This window comes from Hemitrygon akajei, chromosome 3 (genome assembly GCF_048418815.1).
Source record: "Hemitrygon akajei chromosome 3, sHemAka1.3, whole genome shotgun sequence".
Taxonomy (NCBI): Eukaryota; Metazoa; Chordata; class Chondrichthyes; order Myliobatiformes; family Dasyatidae; genus Hemitrygon; species Hemitrygon akajei.
Window position 1 is genome coordinate 136,415,549 of NC_133126.1, and position 23,724 is coordinate 136,439,272.

Below are 23,724 nucleotides of genomic sequence, written 5' to 3' on the forward strand. Positions count from 1 at the left end.
TCAAGGAGTTTGGATGGTTTCATTGCCTCATTTGAAAAATGTTTTTCTACACAAGAGACATATTGGCTGCTGTTGGCTACCTGGTACTTGTATAAATCCATATTTCAGATACTCCACACACTACTGTCTACACTTTTTCATTTGGTCTGCTTCTGCCATTTTTGTTAAGGGTTAACAGCTACCGTCAATTACCTATTACTTAAGTCCAACCTCAAGCACTGGAATTAATAAAGGGAAAAACTATGTCACCATAGCTCAAGCAAAACTTAACTATGCATGAAGTACATAATATGGGCAGTGATATCTCAGTTGGGCCCTGGGCTAGAGAAATGTGCTCAGGCCCATTCAAAAGGTCCTGAACTTTACCCCATTGAATACAATATCCTAATTCACAGGAATTGTGTCACTGCGTGATTAGAGTATGGGTATCGTACTACAGTAGTGAATATTGATAATATGCAGGCCGGGCCTGAACACAAATCAGTACAGATTCCTTATGATATGCCAAATATAGAAGTGGCACATTGATTTTCAACTATAATGTGCATCAAGCATTGAATAAGAATAGTGGGTCTGCAAGAAATGATCTAATTGTGTTATTATAATCAATTGAGGCACTGAGGGTTAAATGCTTATAAATAATCCTGAATGTTGTTTCTGCATTTAACGCAATTGTCCCACAGACCTTGGTGTACAAACTCCAATTCCTCAGTCTAAGCACACCACTGTGCAACTGTGTTGGACTTCCTAAACAAACCTCAATCAGGATGCAAAACCACTCCTCCCTTCCTATCATTCTCAGCACGGTTGCCCCCACTCTGCTCACATGAACGCACAGCCACGTCCCTGAGTAATCACAGTATCAAGTTAACCAATTGCATAACAGTGATGGGGCTCATCATTAACAATGATGAGACAGCCTACAAAGAGGTGGCGGAAGAGCTCGAGGCCTAGTACTAGGGAAATAACCTCTTCCTCAATGTCAACAAGACGGTTATCGTCTTCAGGAAAATTAGCACAACCTCTCATGGTCCCAGAACATATTGTACACAATCAGGAAAGCTTGCCAACTCCTCTATTATCTGAAAAGGCTAAAGAGAGCTGGACAGTGCACATCTACATTCACATCATTCTACAGTTGAGCACTCTACAGCATCCTAACATGTTATAGAAACTGCACTGTGGTGGTCAGGAAAGCTCCACAACAGGTAGTCAAAACTGCCCAAAGCATTACTGACATTGAGGACATGTATACAGAAAGGTGCCAGTAACATCATGAAGGATCCCATCCACCCTGCTCAAGGACTGCTTGTTCCACTCTCATCACAATGGAGGCTATGCAGCATTCACACCAGGGCCACCAGACTCAAAACAGTTGATTTCCTCAAGCAGTAAGGCTGCTCAACACCTCTACTCACTAACCCATCCCTCCACAACCTCAACCACTATTACTTTATCATTTCCTGTCATGCACCTAATGTACAAATACTCCGGTGCCTATTGAATTGAATTGACTTTATTTCTTACATCCTTCACATACATGAGGAGTAAAACTCTTTACCTTACGCCTCCATCTAAATGTGCAATCATAGTAATTTATATTACTATGCAACACAGAAATATACTCAAATCAGTGAGAGTTAATCAGTCTGATGGCCTGGTAGAAGAAGCTGTCCCAGAGCCTGTTGGTCCTAGTTTTTTACGTTACGGTACCGTTTCCTGGATGGTAGCAGCTAGAATAGATTGTGGTTGGGGTGACTTGGGTCTCCAATGATCCTACAGGCCCTCTTTACACACCTGTCTTTGTAAATGTCCTGAATCATGGGAAATTCATAATTACAGATGCGCTGGGCTGTCCGTGCCACTCTCTGCAGAATCTTGTGTTTAAGGGAGGTACAGTTCCCATATCAGGCAGTGATGCAGCCAGTCAGGATGTTCTCAATTATGCCCCTGTAGAAAGTTCTTAGCATTTGGGTGCCCATACCAAACTTCCTCAACCATCTGAGATGTAAGAGGTGCTGTTGTGCCTTTTTCACCACACAGCTGGTGTGTACAGACCACGTGAGGTCTTTGGTGATGTGGGTGCTGAGGAAATTAAACCCATTTACCCTCTCAACTCCCGATCCATTGATGTCAATAGGGGTTAGCCCGTCTCCATTCCTCCTGCAATCCACAACCAGCTCCTTTGTTTTTGCAACATTGAGGAAGAGGTTGTTTTCTTGACACTGCTGTGTCAGATAGATGACTTCTTCCCTGTAGGCCACCTCATAATTGTTTGAGATTAAGCCAATCAATGTAAATTTACTTAGCAGATTAGAGCTGTGGGTGGCGACAAAATCATGGGTATACAGGGAGTAAAGGAGGGGACTTAGTACACAGCCCTGAGGGGCTCTGGTGTTGAGAGTCAATAGGGTGGAGGTGAGGGAGCCCTCTTTTACCACCTGCCCAATTTGACAGGAAGTCCAAGATCCAGCTGTGCAAGGTAGTGTCAAGGCCAAGGTCTCTGAATTTCGTGTCAAGCCTGGATGGAGTTATGGTGTTGAATGCTGAACCGTAGTCAAAGAACAGTGTTCTCACATAAGCATCCTAGCATCACTTTACAGACGTACAATGCATACAAGTTTACATATTTATATTTAATTTGTTTTATTTATGGTTATATCTTTATCTCATTGTGTTTGTTTTCGTGCTATACTGGACCTGGAATAACAATTATTCTGGTCTTCTTTACACCTGTGTACTGGAAATGACATTAAACAATCCTGATTTTTTTTAAAATTAAGCTAGTAATCCCTCAGCTGCCCACCCCCTTGCTACCGATCACCCCCGTCCCCACTATTCCCTTTATCTTTATTGCCCCCTTAGAAACTCCCACCAGCCCAAGGGGGCAATATTGTCCACTTTTGGGAACCACTGTTCTAGACTGGGCATTTTAAACAGAATACTTTCCAGCACTCAGGCCCAAAGTGAATGACTTCACTTTTGAATACATCAAAATTTCCCACCGCTTTGCCCATTTGCTTATTCACTTACATCTGTGTAACCACTTGTTTTCATTTAGATTAACACATCCTATTTTTGTCATCAACAATCTTCACAGATGGCTTTCTAGGTAATTTTGTTTCATAGTGAGCTTTGGCCTAATGCAGCATTACAACACATTAATTGCGTTCAGCCAGACTGAGTACCTCCGTTTTATTCCTGCACCCCCTTCATCTGTCAATTTCTTAATTATTTTGTAATATACATTCATTTTGAGTTTTAACTTTACCACACTTTATGGAAAATGACTTGTCTTCAAAGAATTATGAAAGATGCACCAATGTACTTCTGACCAATTTAGTTGTCTCACAAACAAATTCCATGTTTATCAAGCAGGATTTGACCTCTACAAGATCGTCTTGCCCTACAACTAGCTGAAAGTGGTTATTCAGCCACTATCCTTATTTATAAAGCAAAGGAAAATCAAGAGAACTTTGGAAGAACACCCAAGGTTGAGGGTGGCACAGTGGCAGAGCTAACCGTGTTGCTAGATTGTGCTTTGAGACTACAGTTCTCACTGGACTTCTGATGCATCTGTAAAGGACAGTCATGTTTTCCCTCTGATTACGTTCAGTGCAAGTCTGTAGGTTCATTGACCGTAAGTTGCCCCTAGTGTACAGATGAATGGTATTTTCCGAGGGAAGATCAGAGGAGATAATCGAGTCTCTTTAAAATTCAAAACTTTCTTAATCCTCAGAGCTTGTCACTGTATTTCCATTTACATCAGTGAACCCACTTGTCTGATCCTGATCTATTCCAGGCATTTCATTTCCCATTTCTATTTTTTTTTAAACCACTGATGGTCTCAAAGGATCCATATCTCGATTTCCCATGTTAATTGCATGCTAGTTTTCAACAATATCACTTGAAAACATTGCAGGCTTTTCCAAATACACTGATGCCCATCTAGTTTTATCCTAACACAAGCTGTGCTGACTATTTTTGAATTGTTAAGAATATGCAAGAACAACAGAGAAATTGAAACCCATGCTTGAATTTGCAAAGACCTAGCTACTGAACTCATCCCTACCCCTGGTAGCATCCAAAACCAAACTAGTGAAATCAGAGCAGAAGTATCATATTTGATGGGGAAATTAGCTTTAGCTAATTTCCAACTCTAACAGTTTGGTGAAACCCTCCACATATCTTTCTCATGACTGTTACAAACTCCCATATAAGTGGCTGTACACCTTGGTCCATCCTTCATAAATTAGAAGCCATCCAAACCCTGCACGTTGCAATTTAAACATTGACTGGTCATTATATAAAGTGTGCAAAAATCCAGAAAAAAATTGTTTAGTCACAATTTAAAGCAGACTTAATCTAGGCTCTATTGTGCAAAGGTTGCAGAGAGACCAGGGTTCCACCTCATGCAAACAAAACTAGCTCTGAATACAATATAATCTGCATTTAACTGACCAAATCCAGAAAATACAATGGAAAATGTGCTTTGACCAAACTATTATCCATGCATACCAGTCTGAATTGCCCTTTGAATTATTGTTCTTTTCTCTCTATTCTACCTTTGCACCCATTAACTACAAGCTAAATTAGTGTTAAAGTCTGAATAAAGAATAATAATACTTCATTTTAAATGCAACAAACCCCTGTAATCAATCTACAGATGATCTACAACGATTAAATGCTACATAACTTTCACCCTGAGCGTAGGTCCCACTTTGAACTTCAGCAGAATTATATCTATTACAAAAGAGAAATATCAATTATAAAGTTGCCTAGGATAGCTTAGTTTCAAGACCTAATATTTACTTCTGTAACTAAATGAACTATAAGCCAAAAGAATCACTGGAAAATATTAGAATGAGTCAAATGCACTAACATTGACCTCAAAGAACAAATGCAGTTCTAATTGTTTGTTGGAAGAACAAAGCATCACAACGAACAATAATTACAATCTCAAAAACTGTTGACAGGTCTGTGTCTAGTTATTTTCAAATAGTATTCGTGGCCATCAGAAAGTAAGGGCTAAAGATGTCTTCTGAAGATGTAACAATATGTTAAAAATGAAAGGAATGAACAATTGCCAAATCAAATACCTTGATTTCCAGATCCCCAATGTAAAACTACAGTTTGTACTAAATTACATGCCAACTAGTTTTGCTACTGTCTGATCTGTGGGAACTATTTCACAAACTATGGAAATCTGGTGGGATGACAACCCAGTGCATCATCTATCCCCATAGTCACCTCCTTCAAAATCCTAACGTACAAGTTATCAGATCGTGGAGATTAATTCAGTTCTATCAGTTCCTCCAAAACAATTTTTTAATTTTTCAATGCTAATCTTTTTATTAATGATCATTGGAATTCTTTACACACTGTAAAGTTTTCTCTCCATCATCACAACTATTAAAAAAAATCTATGTTTTCTTTAACTAATCCCTTCCTTTCTGTCATCTCTAGAAGGTCATTCAATCTGCATTTGCTTGGGAGTACCCTGAGTGATCACTTTATCAATGCTTTGACCCTTCTCTGCTGAATTACAAAATCTTGATCCTTAAATTTATCACCTTACTCAGCAGCATTACACCATTCCTTTGATCTGTTACTTCAACATATTTTGATAGCCATGGCTGGACCACTCTACCTGTTGGACGTGTTTACAATGGATTATTTTGTAAACTGTGTACTATGTTTCAAGTATATGCCAACTTATTTTCTTTTAATCAAATTTCTAAATACAGAACTCAATTCATGTCTTCACTATTTCTTGTATTCGAATCTGAGAACCTAGTTTTAGAGTGAGCTACACAACTTTGACTTTTTTTAAAAGAATTATCAAGATCAATATTCCTTCAAAAGACACTTGCCTATTCAAGAGTAAAACAATCGTTTTTCATGATGTAATATTACATCTAAATAAAGCCTGCTTTCTCATTGTTTTCACAACATACTGATCTGGAAAGCCATCTCTTGTTCACACGTTAGTGCTTAATTGGTTTACCCAGTGAAGTATCAGGTCATAGCTTGCAGAAATATTCGATCATAGCCAGCCAACAGGAGAAATGTTTTGGAAACTATTGGAAATATAGTGGATTCCGGTTAGCCCATTAGTTAATCGGGTCAGCCACTTATTTGTGACAATTCTTAAAGAACAAAAAACTAATTAAGAAAATAGGTGGAATTCCTTTCATTTATTTTGGGACACTATGCCTCTTAATTGGGGCAGGAGACTGTTGCTGGTTTCTAACTAGCGTCAGTCAAGTGCACTTGTGTGGCCATTAGACACTGCACTGTGCTTTTAGGGTGAACAGTTCTTAAATAGCATCAGTTATATGTATTTGTTCAAAAAGCAGTGATTTCTGTCACTTAATGCTAGTGAGAAATAAGCAGGAAGACAATTCAAAACTGTTTTGCTCACTGTGTTTTTAAGCATTCAGGCTTGGAGAAGTAAAAAAAAATCAGCTCAGAGTGAAAATGAAATAATTTCACTACTTCAAGTCAGAAACTACAAAGAATTTTAAGTTATTGAGAATCACCTTCAAATGAAAATTTGAAGGTTGCAATCGAAAATTGTATGAGGACAGTCCATTATTTACAGTACAGATCTACATTGATTTGCTCTTTTATAGTCAAAAGAACACATTTTTTACTTTTATTTACAGCTTTTTAACTATGCTCATGAAACTTCACCTAATTGGGCCAAAATTTACTGGTCCTGATGTGTCCCAATTAACCAGAACCCACTGTGCAAGCCTGACATCTTAGCTTCCTGCAAATAAATCTCAACCAACAGCTAATTCATAAAGCGGCAAATAAGACACTCAAACAATTCAGTGACTCAAACCAGGTACTTGAGGCAGAGAAGCACTGCAAAATATTAAAGGTATTGTACAAAATTACAAATGTTCCAAACACTGTTAAAATCAAACCAGTGTTAAATGGCTCATTTCTATGATATGTTCATTGGAATTAATAGAAATTAGATTTAAAGATCCCAGATTGAATAGCAAGTAAATTTATAATGCAAGTTCCACAAATGAACCAAGTTTCAATAGCCTAAGGAGCCATACACTCCTTGACATGCTACAAAGACAAGAAAGGTACTGTCCTCCAGGAATACACTAAAGATTCACACAGAATCGGGAAGACAAAGATACACGGATACACAAAGATAAAAGTCTTAGGCATCCTAGCTATATATATATATATAAGGTCTTAGGCATGTATAGCTAGGGTACCCAAGATTTTTTGCATACTGTTGTAGTAATTTTGTGTTTGCACTGTACTGCTGTTCCCCCAAAAAATTCATGACATACATGAGTGATGATAAAACCTGATCTGACATTATGGACTGACAGCGGAAAGGGGACAGGGAGAGGGGAGGGAGTGGGAAGCACCAGAGACACATTCTGTAATGATCAGAAAACCAATTGTTTGGAATCAAACAATCTTGCCTGGTGTCTCGTGGTTGGGTGTTCCTACACACACGCCAACCCCAACCCCTAGCAATTCTCTGCCATCTGCCCGACACACATCTCACGGTGGTCCACTCTTACCATTCCCAACATCGTTTGCTCCTACTTGATTTATTAACTCGCTCTCTGCTCCACAGTCGCAAATACAGTACTGTGCAAAAGCTTTAGGTAGATATATTCCTTGGAAACTATTTCAATGAATTGGGAAGACAAGCATACTACCGTAGATTCCGGACTACAGAGCGCACCTGATTTTAAGCCGCTGGCTCTAATTTTAGAAATAAAATCATTTTTTTATTGTAAAGGCCGCATCGGATTTTAGGCCGCACCGGATTTTAGGCCGCACCGGATTTTCAGCCGCAGGTGTCCCACGTTGTAATATGAGATATTTACACAGAAAGATATTACACGTGAGGATTTTTTTAACTTTTAATTAAATCCATATGGTAACAAAAACAAATACATATTGCAAATGCTTTTTTTCGAACCGTGCCCGTACGCGGCTACTTTTAAATATACGTTGCGTATACTTCTTTACTGAACAACATTCCAATATCTCCTAACGACTGGTAAAAAAATATATATATTGCAGCCTACCAGGAAAAGTTATTGATACCTTTAACTTAAAAGCAGAGTTCGCTCAAATCCAAAGCTGCTCGCGTAATGCGCTCCCTCCCTCCGTCCCGTTTCATCGCAAACCGGCATTTTCCCACAAGACACCGCGAAACCGGGTGTGACGTCATAGCATCCCGCGATGTAGTACAGAAAACAAATATAGTTTAAACTAAGTAGGCAGCACAATGCTTCGAGTGTTTTCCATGTTGATGAGGGTGAGTACAAATGACTGATTTACAATAATTTAATTGTGAAAGTGCGCTTGATTTATCGTACAATTTCATTGGACCTCTGTGAACTACTCATCAATTTTATTGGTCTACTGTTACGAGGCAAAATGTTTACGAGGCGGCATGAAAAAAATCATGCATTAGCCGCTTCGGATTATTGGCCGCAAAGTTCAAAGCTGTTCAAAATGTGGGAAAAAAGTAGCGGCTTAAAATCCGGAATCTACGGTAATTTTAAGAACTTCAGAACTGAAATTAGGAAACAGTGAAAAACTCATGGTAATGAAAGTTTAGAACTCACAAACTGGCAACAGACACCAATTCAATTGGTAAATTTTTGAACACGAGGTTAATTAAATTCAAAATTAATATTAAAAATTAGCCAAATATATATTAAGCAACTGTATAATTTAATAAGTAGGAATTAACAGTTAGGAGCTTAATGAATGGGAAAACACCAGTAAATGGCCTACATTTCTCGAAATATTATTTGAAGATGAAAATTAAGTTAATAAGTAGAAAGTGATTTTTATTGGCTTTTTTCTTACAGTTTTTTTATGATGACCAATTCAGAACTAAACAGAAGTGTTCTATTTAAGCTTGAATACATAGTGTAAATAAATATCAAGTTTTGGCTCATAGCCAAACTTCTACATTGCTGCACTTGCAATGAAAATAAGAAATTTCACAACCCAAAGTAGCATTGGGTTTGTCACAGTTGTGTATTCAGTGCTATATTTTTAGTTCAAATCTAGCCCAAATGAAATTAAATAACAGAATAAGTTTGGATCCTTAATCAGCCTAATTTTAGACTGCAAATACCGATCAGCACATTCTTAGAACATGGATATATAAACAATAGGATACAATCCACTGCCTGCCATGAAGTTTTAATAAAATTTAAAATGTGAATTTGGATTTCTAAACTCCTACAAATAAACTAGAAAATGAAAATGCACTTCAAAATAATGCAAACTGCATAACTTGTGTAAAGAGGTTGACTTTTCTGGCAAAGTAACACGAGGAAGTCTTCCAAACATTGAGATATTGAATAGGTTCCTGTTTGCCCCTTTAAACTCTTACAACTCTGTTATTGAGCTTGTATTTAAGCAAAGAGTCAATAAACAGTGTAACTATTTTCCCAAAACACATGGAACTGAACTTTTTGTAGGAAATTTATGACTTCAATGACAACCTTAAAGTCAAATACCCCATTAATGTATTAAGGGCCATCTCAGGGAATTCTTTTCCAACCAGTTAACTGGTTTTACCATGTTATGTACAAAATAACCAAGTAGTACATTACCACACCCCAAATCAGCATGAAATTTTCTATTAAAAACATCAAACCTCATTCACTTCAGCAATTGCACAGCATGAGGAACCCAAATGAAAATAGCCATTTTAGGATTACAAGGAAAGTAAAATTATAAAGTTTAGCTACTAACACAACCATTTACTCAGAACAATTCATTGTTTGATGGAGGCAGATTTTAGGTATCACGTGCATAGAAACGTACACAACCTTGGTCAAGGATTAATGTAAACAGCTGGCCTAAAATTAGGTGCCCTCTTCCGAGTGATCCTGTACTCAGATGATCATGAAAATATTTTTTTTTAAATCACAGCTTGTGTCGCAAACATTAGGTAGTTAAATAAATTTGCAGGGGTGACAAGGAAATGTGGGTTTTTTAAGATTCAATACACAAAGAATAACCATTATCAAAAGCAAAATCACATTGCTCATTAGCTATCCTGTCCATCCAAAATGGATTGACTTCCAGGTTTCAGTGCCAGAATAGACCGGATCAATTCTCATTGCTGGCACACTCTTGGCTGGACTCAAGATCACTTTTAAAGACTACTAACAGCATATGATGCTCTCATGAAGTGCTTTGATATGTTGGTCATGAAGTATATCAACTCCAGCCTGAAGTGTCACCTGGATTCAGTCCAATTTGCCTACCAAACAGGTCAACAGCAAGTGCCACTTCATTGGTCCTTCATTCAACACTACAACACCTGGACAATGCAGATGCATACACCTAGATGCTCTTCACTGACTACAGCTTACATTCAACACTATCATCCCCTTGAAACTCATCAACTAAGCTCTGAGACCTGGGCCTCGATACCTCCCTGTGCAACAAGATCTTCGATTTACCCACATGCAGATCCCAGACAGTATGGATTTACTGCAACATCTCCACAATCACCATCAACACAGGTATGCCACAAGGCTGTATGTTTAGCCACCTGCTCTATTTGCTTTATACCCATGATTCTGTAGCTAAGGACAGTTCCAGTCTTACTTAAGTTTGCTAATGACACTACCGTTGTGGTGACAAATCAGCATATAAGAATGAGATTGAAAATCTGGTTGAATGGTGCCACAACAACCCCTCACTCAACATCAGCAGAGCAAACCCAAGAGGCTGATTATAGTTTACAGGAGGAAAAAGCCGAAAGTTCATGAGCTAGTCCTTACTAGAGAATTGGAGGCAGAGAGGGTCAGTAACTGTAAATAGCTTGGCATTATATCAGAGGATCTGTCCTGGGACCAACTCGCAAGTTCTATCACAAAGAATGCACAATCGCACATCTACTTTCTTAGATGTTTGTTGACATTCAGTATGTCACCTAAAACTTTGGCAAACTTCTATAAATGCACAGTGGGGAGCACCTTAACAGGTTGCATCATGGCCTGATACAGAAACACCAATGCTCAGGAATGGTGAAGTCCACAGAAAGCAGTGGATACCGGTCCATTGCAGGTAAACACCCCCACCATTGAGTGTATTCATAAGGTGCACAGCCACAAGAAAACAACATCCAAAGGACCGCCCACCATCCAGGCCATTCTCTCTTCTTACTACTACCTTTGGGTAGCAGGTACATGAGCCTTAGGTCCAGCACCACCAGACTGAGGAACAGTTAGCACCCTACAACCATCCAGAAACAGTGTGGGTGGTTTCACTCACTTCAGAACTAATTCCACACCTACAGACTTACTTTCAAGGAATCTAGAACACATTCGCAGTATTATCTATATATTACTCAATATGCCTTCCTTTGCACATTATCTGTCAGTATTATATTTTTTCATAAATTCTATTTCTTTTTATTTTGTTAATGTCCCCAAGAAAATGAATCTCAAGGTACTATATGTTGACATATTTGTACTTTGACAAGTTGACTTTGCAAAAAAGGAACTGCTTTTGAGAGAAGTTCCTCCAAATACTTCCCCTTTTGTGTTCTCTGAAAGAAAATTGTAATCCATAGTATATCAAAACAATCCAAGAAAAAATTTTGTAAAATCTCCAAAGCTTAAAACTTAACCAAAGCTCTTTTTCTCTAGTCACTATAACTGTATCTGAATCTGTACTCAAAAAACTCTTTAACCTGCCAATAAGTCACTAATACAAGTACTATTCAGTCAACAGCTTTAAGAGGTTATTAACAACCAATAAAGAAATGAAAAAAACTAGGAAGTGCCTATCACAGCTACATGGGTTCTTGCATCAAGCAGTGTGACCTGAATAAACCATCTTAGCCTTCTTTAGTCCCCCAACATCACATGGCAGTCCTCTACCTCAGTGTACAACTGCATAAACTACTGCAAAGACCATGAAGCTGCAGCCAAACTGCTCCAGTGCCACTACAACATTATCACCCTGTGGACAAAGTGGGAGATCTCCCAGGTATAATAGATGCATGCAGAGCAGCAATCTTGTCCATGTCTATGCCATCAGTCTGTTCTCAATAAACACTAGCCCACAGTGCTATCAAGTGACATGGACAAATCAAGAGCCTGCATATGACGACAACAAATTTTACCTGCCCCACTACAACTCCAGTTCAAAAGAAAATAGTTCAGTTCAGTTTATTATCATTTAGAAACCACAAATGCAATGCAGTTAAAAAATGAGACAACGTTCTCCAGAATGATATCACAAAAGCATTAGACAAAACAGACACCACCAGAAAATCCACATAATGTTGGGTAATCCCCAAATCCAGAGTCCAGAGAGGCTGCTGCGTATTAATATCGCACTACCATCTTAGCGCGTTCCCCAGAAAGGAGCTCCAAATCCACCAGACAAAAACTACCCAGACACACCAATTCAAAAGACCAACTCTACCACCCAACAAACCAAAAACTAAAGCTACAAGACCTACACAAAACCACATAGTTACATATAGTTATAATTAACATATAGTTAGTTACAACAGTGAGAGCAGAATTTTAGAAGTTGAGTGTGACTGTTCAACCTTAGGTCAGTATTCAACTGATAACAGCACTAAGAAGTCTCAAGAAAACTAATGTCAATAAGATTTCGGGGAAGGTTCTCTTCTGAATATAATATAGCAAATATAAAAGCCTGATGCATGCAAGTTATCATATCTCCAAAATAAAACAGACACTCTTCAGTTTATTCATAGGTTAATTAGTTCATAGATTATCTTTCTGCACTAACAGAAGTGGGGATTTATATTAATAATTTCAGCATTCACTTCCAATTGTAATTTGACAGAAAGTAAATCACTATAAGCACAATCAAGACATAGAAAAATCCCAAACTCAAACAATGGGAAATATTCAAACTATCCCCACTGTCATTTAGTAACATTCCTGGGTGTTGGAATTTCAAACGACCTATTCTGGACCCAGCATGTAAATGCAGTTGCAAAAGTGGTGTAACAGTGCCTCTTCTTCTTTGGGAGTCTGCAGAAATTCAGCTTGACACTGAAAGCTTTGACAAGCTTCAATGGATGTGTGACGGAGAGTATATTGACTGGCAGCATTGTGATCTGGTAGGGAAACACCAATGCCTTTGAGTAGAAAATCCTACAAAAGTGAGTGAATTCGGCCCACTACATCGTGGGTAAAGCCCTCTCAATCATTGAGCACATCAACATGCAACTCTGTCGTAGGAAAGCAGTGTACATCATCTGAGCCCCTCACCACCCAGTCTGTGCTTTTTTCCCCCCTCACTACTGCCATCAGGTAAAAGCTGCAGGAGCCTCAGAACTCACTACCAGGTTCAACAACAGTTGCTACCCCTCAACCATCAGGCTCTTGAACAAAAGGGAACAATTACACTCACTTGCCTATCGATTGAGATGTTTCCACAACAACTGTTCTCTCTTTAAGGACTATCTTGCTATTCATTGCTATTTATATATTTTCATTTGCACAGTTTGTCATCTTCTGCATCCTGGTTGATCTTTCATTGATCCTGTTATAGTTACTATTCTATAGACTTGTTAAGTAAGCCCACAGGAAAATGAATCTCAGGGTTGTAGGTGGTGACATATGTACTCGGATAATAAAATTTACTTTGAACTTTTTATCATTGTAGAATCCTCTGGCAGTAACACAGTAAGGCATGACAAATATTACTGTTATATGGAGCTCAGAGACTGGAATATTTCGGTTTCCAAACTTAATACAGTTTCACATCACCTGTCAGGCACCACTCTTCACTCACCTGCCCAAAGAAGCTGCAAAACACTCATTAAGCAAAGAACAATATAGTACAACATTCAATCTACAATCTTAAATATTCACTGCCTTCACTCTAAAAAGCTGGACAGTAGTATATTTATTCAAGAAAACTCCATCAGTACAAATTGGCTGCTTTTTCTGTGCTGGAATTTTAGATGCAATTCCAGCTTGCTTTCATCCATTGGTGTAACATGGCTGCATTGCTTAGCATTTTCAAGATGAAGTCCAACTCAGTCAAACTTTGACATTTCTCAGATATGCAACATTCTCCACCTATGAGGGCCAGGGCTGCAGGCAGATAGAACAACACTGCTTCCAAACTCTGCAAATCACTAAGGACTCCTTTTCTTCTGTATTATTAAAGTACCATCACAAGTTCAAAAAAAGTCTACCAACTTTTCAGTCACTAGAAATGCATAACCATAATTCACTTGCTACTGACACCCAAATTATGTGAAAATTAATCAAGCAGGATGCTATGAAAATTCACTGATTCCCATTGACCCCTACTGCAAACACATAAATTTAGCATGTTACAAACTATTTGTTAATTGTTTTGGCTCATTTCTTTGCCACCATCTGTAACTGTATTGAAGTTATTTTTAAAATGTTCTTACTTTCTGTAATATTGATTGAAGTGCTTTGCTAATCTTTGCACAATTGCTCTTCAATGTCACCTCCAAACCCAGAATTCCAAGCCCTTTGAGGAGTAGGGCAGCAGGAATAAAAGAATATAACACCTGCCAATTCTCCAAGTTATAGCCAATCCTAAATAGTAATTACATTAATGCTTCAAGTGTTTAGGCCCAAAGTCCTGCAATTCCTAGCATGCAAGATCTTAAGCAGTGTTACCCCAAGACTGTAGTAATTCACCATCACTTTCAGAAAACCAATTTGAGAAGAGTATTTATAATACTGGTTTAGCCAGGAACAAGTATTTTATGAGTACTCATATTTATGACACAAAGTGATAAAGTAACTTACAGTCATAATAACTTAGCATTGACAATTTGAAAAGTCAAAGCAGTAATGAGGTGCAGATGTCAATTTATAGCATGTTGAAAAATGTATTCTTTTAACTAAATTAAAGACTTTTTTCGTATACCTATACGGAGTAGTGTAGCCCCAAAGGTAATAACTTGGTTATGGATTGTTGTTTTGAAAAACATTGTAAACAATGAATTCAAACTTGAAGTTCAAAGTAAATGATCAAATGCATATATGGTACTATATACAACGCTAAGATTCTTTTTCTTGTGGACATTCACAGTAAATAAAGAAACCCAACAGAATCAATAAAAGACTACCCCGCAGAATGGACAATCAATGTGCAAAAGTGTAATAACAAAAACAAATAAATAAGCAATAAATATCAAGAACATGAAAAATTCTGGAAAGCAAGCCCATAGGTTGTAGGAATAGTTTAGTGATGGAGGTGTGAAGTTATCACCTCTGTTTCAACAGCCTGATGGTTGAGTAGTAGGTGTTTCTGAACCTGGTGGTGTGCATCCTGAGGCTTCTGTACCTCCTCTTGATGGCAACACTCCATGTAAATATGCTCAATGTTGGTGAGGGCTTTACCTGTGATTGACTGGGTCATATCCATTACTTTCTGTATGCTTTTCCGTTCGAGGGCATTGGTGTTTCCATACCAGGCAATGATGCAACCAGTCAATATGCTCTCCAAAGTTTTAGATGACATGCCAAATCCAGGCAAACTTCTAAGAAAGTAAGGCACTGTCGTGCTTTCTTTATAATGGCAATTATGTGCTGGACAGAGGACAGATCCTCTGAAATGATAGCACCAAGGATGAAATGCCACTTCACTAATTTACTTCAAGAAAGGAAATCACCCCTACTAAACCTATGATTCCAGTCACCTTTTGTATGATTGGTTTCAAATTCACTACTACAAAGCAACTAACAAGATCAATACTGAATGAGTAACCATGTTAATAAACTCAAACACATCAAAACAAATTTGATTCTATGACATTCGTCCTTGAACATTCCTTTTCACTTGTGGTTCAAATCTCCCATTTCCAAATTTCAACAAAAAAAATCTCCGTAGCTGTCAGAAAAGACCAAGAAGCCACAGCAATGTAGCTATTCTGCTGAAAATCCATAACACGGGTGGATTCACATAGCAAAGATCGCAGGCCCTGACAACATCTGCTGATAAGGTACTAAAACCTGAGCTAGAGACTCCCAACTTAGTTATTCCAATATATGAAACTGGTCTAAAGATAATCAAACTTAATTCTCCCATAAATAATGAGACAAGCTACTGGCTATATGCTATTAAGTGATAAATAATCAATCTTAACTTGCTTAATGACATTGTTTCTATTCTACCTGCTACTGAACTCCAAACTTCAAATCCTTGATATGGATATGAACTCAAATCTATATACTAAAGAAGCACAACTAGATTCAAATCCTACCAAGCTAAGCATCAGAGAGTTTTGGCAAAATAAAGTTCAATTGGAATATTTCCAGAGTATCTGACACACAAGATACTGCTTTCCAAATCAAAACACCATATTTCGAGATCACCTTCAGCCCCATCACTTCCAGTTGCTTTTCAATATTTTCCACCCAAATAGGGCAAGGAAATGCATTACTTATATTTTTATGTTGTTCAGATACATTCAGGAACTCTAATGGAGCTACACACACTGCGTCACTGCATGAACAGAAAATAAAAATGATCCAAAACAAACACCACTTGATTCAGATCACCAAGAATGACAACTTCATGGAGCACCCACAGCTTTCACTGTCCAAGTTCTACAGTTAACTTGAATATTTGTGAACTTCCTTTCATGGCTATCTTGTCAAAATTCTGAACTACAAAATCCAGTCCCCAGCCAAGTTTATCTATTCCATATAATATCAAGAATACGTGAAGCCACAAAGTCTTGGAACCCAGATAACATCAAGCTGCAGCATTTAAGACCTATGCTCTAGAATCAACTGTCAAACCTGGCATCTGATATTGTGAAAAATTGGACTAGGTAGATCTTGCTCGGCATGAAGAGAGTTCCATTCCAATTAACTACCACCCAGCATACTCTCAATTGACAAGTGATGAAACATGAAGTCAATATTTACTCACCAATGCCCATCCTCGTTATAACCAGAATACAATCCTGCCTTTATTGCAGCCTTAGCCCAACCGGCTGAATTTCGGCATGGCTGCCCTTGTCGTTAAGGCATCATGAAGTCAAAAGGTATCAAAAGAAAAACACTAAAGGATGATGACATACATAAAGATAGTTGGAGTTGTTAGAAGTTAACTGACCCAACTCAGTGGAGACAGTGATGGTGTTTCTAAGGACAGCATCCCACCTACAACTGCTAGTTCATCAAGACTTTCCGTCCATCATGCATTCAGAGACGGGTGTTGAATGATGACAGTATTTACCATTGCTGAGTCAGCACCATCAACACTGAGGGTCACCACTGACCAGAAAGTCAACTTAATCTACCGATACAAATACCATGACTACGTGAGCACTTGAGGCTAGAGTCTATGAAAAAAAATCTTCCAAATACTCAAAGGCCAGCCCATTACCACAAAAGCACAATTCAGGTACATGATGGAACATCAAGTGAGTGCAGCATCAAGTCTTAAGAAGCTCAATTCCATTTCATATAAAATAACCTGCATCATTGGCACTGAAATATTCATTCATCCCAGCTTCAAAATACAGTGATAAAGCACATAGCGTGAAATTACATACCCTGGCTTCTATCACCAAGGGCAAAGACTACAGGTTCATCGGAACACCATGACCTGCAGATTTCCTCTTTGGCCATATATCATTCTGATGTGGAAATATACAAGTCATTCATGATTGTGGATCGAAATCCTAGAACTCTCTCCTCAACTATATAGTGGGAGGGAGTTCCACAAGGATTGCAGCAATTCAAGTTGGCAATATTTGAAATTTGGTGATATACAACAAACACTAGTTTTGTCCACAACCATCAAAAAATATAAGAAATTGTCAATGAAGTTACAAGTAAATTAAAATATATGTGCCAAACTGGTTATTCAGCAAGATAGGAAATTGAGGTTCAGCACAATAGTGAAGATTAAAAAAAACAGCCAAACTTTGACTAAACATTTCCTCCTGATGAAGGGTTTGGGCCCGAAACGTTGTCACTACCTCCTCCCATAGATGCTGTCTGGCCTGCTGAGTTCTGCCAGCATTTTGTGTTTTTATTTATTTCCAGCATCTGCAGATTCACTCGTGTTGTCCTCAAACTATTTCTGTATTTTAGTATTTAAAAGATTCTAATTTTCTATCAACAACTCAAAGTGCATAAGCTGCATTCCAAACCAGGACATTGTTATCTATGCATTAAAGGCATTAAGCTGTATAGCTATAAATGCTATATCTCACTTGGTGCAACAGAAAGCTTAACTTTAAGTTATCTTTATATTTCTTAAGTTTTATCCTGATTTCACTTGTAATTAAACCATATTGAGGAAAGGAAATCACATCATATTGAGTAAAAAGAATCAGAGACCAGAAACAGGCGCTACTGGCTCAATTTGTCCATGTTGACCAAAATGTCCTATCCTCAACTCAGTTAATTTCCAGTAGGAATGTTTCACTAACTGTATTGCTTTTGAAAACTTCTAAAGATTGGAAAATTACATTCAACCATTGTCATTTTATAGCTTTCAGAACTGAAAACCAACTTGTACCAGTTACCTTTTTCTTTGATTTACATCCTGCAGCTCCAAGCGGAAAAAATAAAATATAAATATGAAATGACCCAGTATATATACAGTCTAATAATATCACTACTACACTCCACACTGTTTAGCCAAGAGGCATCAATAATATACTTTGCTTTTCACAAAAGTTAAAGAAATTCCATTACAGCAGAAAAAAAACCCTACGTCACAAATACTCAGAATATATTACAATGTTTTCTTTGAGGAAAGCAAACCTCAAATTGATGGGTCTGTTAAAATGTAATAGCCTTTTCCTCTTCAGATGATCTTATTCCCATCTACAATACCACAAAACAGAAGGCTGGCATCTTCAGTTATATTCTGGCTGGGTTCAGAACACAGGAGTACACCACAACTTCTCTTCTGCCCACGACAAATGAAATTTCCAGGAGGTGCAACATCATCAATGCCAAATTCTACAAGCTACACTATCCCATCCCTCAACTCCAGAATAATGGATAAAGCACTGAAAAATGAAAAATATATCAGAAAAATAAATTAAAGTGAACTGAAGCAACTGCAGTCAGGAAGCTCACTAAAGAATCAGTAAAGCATAAAATTTGAAGTGCAAAGTTTTTCAATTTGCAACTATTGCAAATTTGCAGTAAAATTGATGATGTGATCGTCGAAACTTTAGTGCCAGGCAAGCAGATTTTTCAGACTGATGAACATTACTCCTTTAAATACCTCAGCATACTTCTGTTTTTTTTAAAATGTTACAATGGTAACAGCTTTACCAGTGAGTTCAAAGGGAGCAAGAAACTGAACCCCAATGAGTTTAAAAGTAGAAGGAAATAGAACTCTATAGGTTTCAGCTTGTAAACTTCAGTAGTTTTTCCAACTGGTCAAAAACGTTCCCTGGCCAGGGCCTATGCTACAGACTAAAGAGTGAGCTAGATGCCAAACCATCTAGATTTCTGAACAATCAGATAACAATTTATCAGAATTGCACTAAAATATTGCACAAACTGAGTACAAAGTTGTAGATCAGCTTTACTTTCTGTTGAGCGAACAAGATCACAAGTACAAAATTAAAAATCTAACTTTGAACTATAAATTAGCCTTCAATTACATTTAACACCACCTAATAGGCCTTGTGAAAATCAAAAGTTTGACATTAAAATGTCAAACTAATAAGCTGTTTCTAGTTAGTGAGTATAACTTGATACAATTTCACTAGAATCGTTAACTGACAAAAGATCTAGACTGGGCTTAAGAACAAAGCTTTCCTGAAAAACTAGGAGATGGGTCACCTTCAAGAATCTCAATACACCAACAAGCAAGGACCTGAAATAGGTTGCCTTTATTCTTTTTCCAATACAACACAATATGATGTTATGTACTATTGAAAACAGCTACATGTTCTTTTATGGGCCACAAGTCAATTCAAGGCCTTGTACTCACACACAAATTATAAAGTTAGACAATGTTTCTGCATTTGACTATTTTTGTGCCAATCACTTGTCAACACTATAAAGCATTAATCAACAGCATGGCAGTCTGGCAAATATTAAATACATGATTCAAACATCGTGAATGAAAACACTACACCCACGCTCAGCATGTTAACATAATTAGTGACTTGTTATTAGTAGATTATACAATTCAGATTAAAGATTAGCTTTATTTGTCATAAGTACTTTGAAAAACAGTGAAATGTATTATTTGTGTCAAAGCCCAACACCATCAAAGGAAGTGCTGGGGCAACCCGCAAGAGTCACCATGTTTCCATGCACGATTTTAGCAGGCCCACAACTTACTGACCCTAACCTGTACACCTCTGGAACATGGGTGGAAACCGATGCACCCATTGGAAACCCACATGAAGAACATGCAACCTCCTGACAGACAGTAGTGGGACTTCAACCCCAATCTTACAGCTGGCACTGTAAAGCATTATACTGACTGCTTATAGCATTGACTTCAGATGACAACTTAAAACGACACAATCATAAGCAACATTAAGCAGATGGAAATATCAGACAAATCAGGAGATATAGTAACACTACTGAGACAATGAATAGAAGCAGGTGGAAACAAAGCACATTGAATAGGATCTACTGACATTTGGAGAGGCAAGAATTGAATACCAAGTCAGCATGGCTTTGTGTGTAGGAAATTGCATTGCACAAATTTGACTGTTGTATTTGATGACCAAAAGGACTGGCATATGCAAGGCGACAGATGTGTCTATATGGATCTTAACAAGACCTGACAAGGTTCCACATGACACTCCAGTCCAGAAGGGGAAGATCACATGGGATTTGGGCTGAGGTAGCCAACTAGAAACAAAGTGAGCTTGGTGGAAGGAGTCAATTGTGGCAGATTTTCAGAATGGAAACCAATTCAATGGTGGCTTCCCCCTTTCTTTGTCATCAATATTAACAAACTGCATGGTTAGCAATTTTACAGGCAACACCAAAATTAGTGGTGTGGTGGATAACGAAGGATCCAGATCAATTGAAAAAGTGGCCCAAGGAACAGTGGACCTGTGAAGCAATGCATTTTACTTGGGTACATGGGTAGGACTTAAACAGTAAACGTAGGATTGCTAAGTATCTTTGAATAGAGGGGCAGCGCAGGGGAAGCGGGGGGGGGGGGGGCGGATAGGAAGGTAGCAGGAGGGAAGGCCCGAAGGAAAAATGGGGGAGTGGGGGAGGGAAGGCAAGACCGGGGGGGGGGGGGGAGTTAGGAGGGAAGGTAAAAGAAGGCCCGAGGGGAGAATATGGGGGGGCGGAGAAGTGAAGACCGGGGGAGGGGGTGGGAGATGGGGAAGAAAGGCCCGTGGGGAATATGGGGAGGGAGGGAAAGGAAGGCCCGGGGTCGTGCGTGTGGTAAGTCAGGGCTGGGAGGTGAGGGGGAAGGAAGGGCAAGGCTGGACGTAGGTGCGGGGGGTATGAGAAAAGGATGCCTCTAGTGTCAAGGGATTGGGTAGGCGGCGGCCTGTGAAATCGGGCAAAGCTTCACATCCTGCAGGCTGGGCCCAAGATGCTAGATGCCCTCAGCTGGCTCGGTGTAAGCTGGAGGCTGGGCAGCTGGGAACAGGGCGGTGCGTTCGGTGGTGGAACAGAGGGCGGGGTTGCGAAATGGCCCATGGCCGGAACGTTGTACGGGCAACGATTGGAGGAAGGAGTGCGAGTGGAGCCGGGGTTATGGCCTTCCCCCTCAGCTGGCATCTCACCGTTTCTAGGTAGGCTTCCTAGGCCTCGCTGCCGACTCCGGCCTCCCTGTTACGTACGGCCTGTGAGTGCGCTAGTGCGGCGCTGCCTCTCCTGCCTGCGCTCTCCGCCCTCACTTACTCTCCCCACCCCGGCTCGGCTCGCCGCAGCTTCCTTCTCCTCACGTACGGGGCGGTGCACGACGTACTGCGTCTGCCTTCCTCGCGCTGCGTAATTGCATCATTCGCCGCCACTTCCGCAGAGCGACTAGGAGGCGGAGCTTCGGCTCCGGACTTAGTGGGTTGTGAGCGATAGCAATAACCTATACTTTCATCTAAATTTACAACTGCACTTTGTAAAGGTGGGAGTAATGTAGGTTCATTAGCCTTTCTGTCCCCATGGTTTAAAACTTATCATGTGCCCTTCCTCTAGAGACTGGGGTAGACCTGGGTCTTTCCCAACCCAATGACCAACCTCAACTTCAATGGGACATTAGAATATGGAGTGTTCTTCTAACCTGTTCACCCTAGTTGTGGTGATTTTCTACCTCTTACTGCACCATCAAATCAACTGGCTAAACTAATGACTGAGGCAGCACAGTCCTCGGATGACGAATGCCAAAGGCTCAACAACCTTTGTGTGAAACAATTTCTCTTTCTGTCCTAATTGGCCGACCCCTGATTTTGAGATTCCAGAATCTTTAGTCGGGGGTAATATCCTTCGTTTATACTATTGGGCCCTTTGCAGTTACCTCTTACCAGTATAAAATCCTGTGAATAGAGACCCAGTCTACTTAATCTTTCCTCACGTGACAGATCTGCCACCCCAGAAAACCTCTCTAGTAAATCTTTGCTGCACTTTCACCTGGCAAATAGCTCCCTTTAGTTTAGATAAAAAGACAAAAATTGTACACGCCACTCAGATGTGGTTGTTCCGAGGCCTGCTATAATTGTTGTAAGACATCTTAATCCTTGTACTCAAATCCCTAGCAATGAAATTCGTTATAATATTTTCCTTCCCAACTTTTGCATATAAGGACACAAAAGGTCCCTTACTAGAAAAGAACATTTCCCAATCGCTCACAATTTTTTTTTTAAACTCCACATTTTTGTTGTTCTTTTCCAAAGTGGATGACCTCACATTTTCCTACTTTGAACTCCACTAGTCATTTTGTTGTTCACTCGATTAATTTATAATCCCATGAACCCTCATTGTATCTACATCACTATTCTCATTCAAGGTTCAAGGTACATTTATTATCAAATTATGTATACTTGATACAACTGGAGACTCGTCTCCTCACAGGCTGCCACAAAACAAAGACACCCGATAGAACCCATTAATAAAACAAATGAACACTGTCAAACAGCCAATATGCTGAGAAAATAAAGAAATTGTGCAAATAATAAAAATAAGTAGATAGTATCCAGAACTAAAGTTCTCAAAAGTGAGTCCACAATGTGATAGTTGCAGGCCACAACCACAGATTCGAGTAAACCTCACAGAGCAGCAACCCTCACCTCTGGCCCCCGACACCCTGACCTTTACAAATTGGCCCAGCATTTAAATCATCCAAAACCCAGGCTGTTCCTTGTTCTCGGACCTGGGCCCTGCCTCTTCAATACGCTCTTGCAGCATTGCCCCACTGCCTCAGTTTGGCCCATGCCCGACTTTTCCAATTTGGCTCAGAGCTTAAATCGATCAAACCTCGGGTCCCTCTGCACTCTCAGGCCCCGCCACCTCAACTCTGCAACATCTCCACTCACCTAACCTTAGTTCCATCACATTGAATTGCTTCCAAAGTACATTTATTATCCAAGTACTATGTGTATGCATTATACAGCATTGAGATTTGTCTTCTTACAGGCAGTCACGAAACAAAGAAACCTGAAAGAACCGATTTTAAAAAAGACCGTCATACACCCAATGTGCACACAGACAAAAAAAAAACAAATTGTGCAAACAATAAAGTAAGCAAATA

At 39.2% G+C, this 23,724-nt stretch overlaps 1 protein-coding gene across 1 annotated transcript in view; it reads right to left on the bottom strand.

Annotated features, from left to right (window-relative positions):
- Positions 1-21,950, bottom strand: part of cab39 (calcium binding protein 39) — a 79,355-nt gene extending 57,405 nt beyond the window's left edge. Inside the window, exon 1 of the mRNA XM_073040901.1 lies at positions 21,767-21,950. The gene's annotated coding sequence lies outside the window, so the exon portion shown is untranslated. The remainder of the gene's footprint in view (positions 1-21,766) is intronic.
- Between the last annotated feature and the right edge of the window lie 1,774 nt (positions 21,951-23,724).